Source organism: Podarcis bocagei, assembly GCF_964188305.1.
Source record: "Podarcis bocagei genome assembly, chromosome: 7".
In the NCBI taxonomy this organism is placed as follows: Eukaryota; Metazoa; Chordata; class Lepidosauria; order Squamata; family Lacertidae; genus Podarcis; species Podarcis bocagei.
In genome coordinates, this window is record NC_138132.1 from 6,615,464 (window position 1) to 6,620,099 (window position 4,636).

Consider the following 4,636-nt stretch of genomic DNA (forward strand, 5'->3'; position numbering starts at 1 on the left):
AAGCCGCTTCTGGCGAACCAGAGCAGCACATGGAAACGCGTTTGCCTTCCCGCCGGAGTAGTACCTACTTATCTACTTGCACTTTGATGTGCTTTTGAACTGCTAGGTTGGCAGGAGCAGGGACCAAGCAACGGGAGCTTACCCCGTCATGGGGATTCGAACCGCCAACCTTCTGATCTGTAACCCACAGCGCCACCCACGTCCCCCATAGCATCTATACAAATCCCTATAATAGAGTGCACAAGGGAGAGGAAATATAATCTCATCCACTGTGTCATGTGTATTGGGTTGCAGGTTCCTATCCTATTAATTGGAATTAATAGCCCTAAGTCATGTCCATTAATATCAATGAGTATACAGTGGTACCTTGGTTCTTGAACTTAATCCGTTCCGGGAGTCAATTTGACTCCCGAAACAGTTCGAAAACCTAGTTGCGGCTTCCGATTGGCTGCAGGAGCTTCCTGCACTCAATCGGAAGCCGCGTCGGACGTTCAGCTTCCGAAAAACGTTCGCAAACCAGAACACTTCTGGGTTTGTGGCGTTTGGGATCCGATTTGTTTACGAGTCAAGCCTTTCGAGTACCAAGGTACCACTGTACTCTGTGATTAATGTTGGATACAACCCAATTTCACATACAGTGGTACCTCGGGTTAAGTACTTAATTCGTTCCGGAGGTCCGTTCTTAACCTGAAACTGTTCTTAACCTGAAGCACCACTTTAGCTAATGGGGCCTCCTGCTGCTGCCGTGCCGCCGGAGCATGATTTCTGTTCTCATCCTGAAGCAAAGTTCTTAACCTGAAGCACTATTTCTGAGTTAGCAGAGTCTGTAACCTGAAGTGTATGTAACCTGAGGTACCACTGTATTTGGCACTTTTAGAGAGTGAGGCTACATCCAGACATTTAACTCTGGAAACTGTACTTGACCCCTCACATGACTACAATTCCCAGCGCCCTTAACAAACTCCAGTTCCCAGGTTTCTGTTGCGGGTGGCGCAATGTGCTTTAAAAATATGGTACGTGCACAGCCTATGGCTGCAGTCCTAACTCCACTCACCTGGGATTCAGACCCATGGAATCCGCTAAGTCTTTGCCTCAAAAAGAAGGCAAAGACTCGCTTATCTCTTCTTTATCTTGTAACATTTAAAACTCTTAAACCTTCCTCCTTCGCCACCCCCAAAACCTGGGCAGATGGGGTGCAGCTGACATTCCCTTGGTGCAGAGTAGCATAGTGCCACGAAATACTTTAATGTCACCAGCCAGCCTTGCAAACAAATCCGTACATGTTACTAGTCCCCAAGAAAATGGTATTTACAGCACTTAGAAGACTAACAAAGTTTACTATGGCATAAGCTTCCCCTTTATTGGATGAATGGCATGCAAAATAGTGGGGGATTGTAAGCAGTGCCGTCAGAAATGCAAAGGTACAACAACTGACCGCTCAATTACAGCAGCCTTCTGTCAGTTGTGGGGTTTTTTTTTGGGGGGGGGGTATAAACTCCCATCAGCCCCAGGTAGCATGGGATCTGTAGTCCCATACAAAAGCTGGAGAGCACCCTGTTATCAAGGCTGAATTGTTTATTATTAAATCCGTATACTGTCCTTCATCCAAAGAGCACAACATAAAATATAGCAAGAATGAATGCAGCAACAATGGGTGATTTGGTAATTCTAAGCTAATTAACCTCCATAGTGGGTCAAGGAACAGTTGCTGGCCCTCCCCCGAGTAGACCCACTGAATGGACATTATTCACTTAGGGCAGTGGTTCTCAAATGTTTTTCTCTGGGCCACACATTCAGAATAAAAATTTGCTTGCACCGATTTCCACACTGATTTTTTAATACCATCAAACACAACTACTTTATAATATGATCATGGGATACGCAGAAACCATAAAACATTGGAGCTACGTAAGAAAGGGAAGCATTCCCAAAATATATAAACAAGCCTCTTAAGTATGTATACAAACTCAGGAAGAGGTACGAGCCAGCTTTTGCCAGGTAATCTAATTTATATTAGGTCTAATCTGAGATAAACTCTCATCTCCTCATCAACACAAATAAGCCTTTCTCTTTTCTGATCTTTCATATTTGTCAAGAGTTGAAAAGCCCTGTTCTCAACAGTATGCCGTGGAGAACTGTGGAAGGATAGCCAATGATCTTGAAGAGAGGCAGGGATACTGTTTTCTGGTTGTATATCCAAAAATAAAAATAAAAATTATTTTGATACTCTGCTATACTAGGTAAAGGTAAAGCCCTGAAATGTTTAAAATGTAACCTTGATTGTCCTTGGATCTTCCTACCACACTCTTTGAGAACCACTGACTGAGGCTCATGAATTTCAGTGGATCTACTCGTGAGTAGTACCTAGTTAGGTACAGCCCATTGTCTCCATGCAGACCCAGATGAATAGAACTTCTCAATGCATCATCCAGCAGTTTCAGCTTGGGAAGAAAGGCCATTGCCCTAGAAATCTTCCATTTCCTCATGTGTAACCACCTTCTTACCCTCCAACATTTCTCCGGCGGAAACAGGGACGTCCCATTCCATAAGGATAATTTTACTATTTATACCCCACGCATCTCATTGGGTTGCCTCAGCTACTCTGGGCAGCTTCCAACATATATAAAAACATAATAAAACATGGAACATTAAAAAACCTTCCCCATACAGGATTGCCTTCAGACAGCTCGGGGGGTTTCGATACCTCCATAACCTCCCAACATTTCTCCAATGAAAATAGGGACGTCCTAAGGAAAAGCGGGACATTTCGGAATCAAATCAGAAACCGGGACAGCTTCTCTAAATCAGGGACGTCCCTGGAAAATAGGGACACTTGGAGGGTCTGCGCCTTCAGATGAGGAGAGGAGCATTCTGGTACAAAACGGGACACAACAGGATTTTGCCACTAACACACCGAATCCAACCAAAGCACACACACACTTGAGGAGTACATATTACTTTTTATGTATTGAATTTGTATACCGCCCTTCACCCAAAGATCGCAGGGTGGTTCACAACATAAAAATACAAAATGGAAGCACAAAATACATCATAAAGCAAAAGCAAAACTAGCCAGTAATACGGGGGGGGGGGCGCTTGGACTACTGCAATTCGCTCTACACAGGGCTACCTTTGAAGGTGACCCGGAAACTACAACTAATCCAGAATGCGGCAGCTAGACTGGTGATTGGGAGCAGCCGCCAAGACCACATAACACCGGTCTTGAAAGACCTACATTGGCTCCCAGTACGTTTCCGAACACAATTCAAAGTGTTGGTGCTAACCTTTAAAGCCCTAAACGGCCTCAGTCCAGGATACCTGAAGGAGCGTCTCCACCCCCATTGTTCTGCCCAGACACTGGGGTCCAGTGCTGAGGGCCTCTTGACGGTTCCCTCCCTGCGAGAAGCCAAGTTACAGGGAACCAGGCAGAGGGCCTTTTCGGTAGTGGCACCCGCCCTGTGGAACGCCCTCCCACCAGATGTCAAAGAGAAGAACAACTACCTGACATTCAGAAGACATTTTAAGGCAGCCCTGTTTAGTGAAGCTTTTAATGTTTGATGCATTACAGTATTTTAATATTTGTTGGAAGCCGCCCAGAGTGGCTGGGGAAGGCCAGCCAGATGGGCGGGATATAAATAAATTATTTAATAATAAATAAATTAGCAGCTATCTTATTTTTAAAAGACATCTGAAGGCTGCCCTGTTTAGGGAAGTTTTTAATATTTGATGCTGTATTGTTTTTAACACTTGATTGGAAGCCGCCCAGAGTGGCTGGGGAAACTCAGCCAGACGGGCGGGGCATAAATAATAAATAATAATAATAATAATAATAATAATAATAATAATAATAATAATAATAATTATTATTATTATTATTATTATTATTATTATTATTATTATTATTATTATTATTATTATTATTATTATTATTATTATATTCATCCATCCATCCTGTGGAATTCAGCAGCAAGGCACTATAACGGAGGCAAATCCATCTGCACATGCTCAGGGGCATTTTGACCTTGAAGTGTGAGTGTGGGTGCGAGATCTCTGCACGTGCTCAGAAGCAACCAGCCCAGGGCTGCTGGTTGGCTTGCATTTAAAAAGAACCCGCACAGAGAGAGCAGGCGGGCAGCCTCGGATGCAAATCTCAGCGGCGCCCGCATCCGTCACCCTGCAAAGCGCACCTGGAGAGGACAGGTGGCGGCGGGAGGGAATTCGCTCCGCAGGCCACGCCCCCTGCTCCTTCGAAGGCAAATAAGATCGGGCGCCGCCGATGCGCCAGGCTCTGATTGGTCGGCGAGTTGGACTTTGATCTCCACGCGCGTCTGGCGAGTTGCCATAGAGACGGAACGTAAAGAGGCGCTTTAACAGGCTGGATACAGAGGCGGCCTCCTGATTGGCCGAGGACTGGGCCGTGCGGGGGAGGAGGGAGAGGAGGAGGAGGAGGAGGAGGAGGAGGGGGAAAGGGAATGGGCGGGCGCTCGGTTGCTATGAGAGCCGTCAGCCAATGTAGTGAGGCGAGCCTTCGACGTGGTGGGCGGGGACATGTCCGTGCGTGGCCGAGTCACAACGGAGGTGGTGGTGGGGGCGGGGATAATATTCTCCTGCTCCAATGGCGGAGCTCACCGGCTGG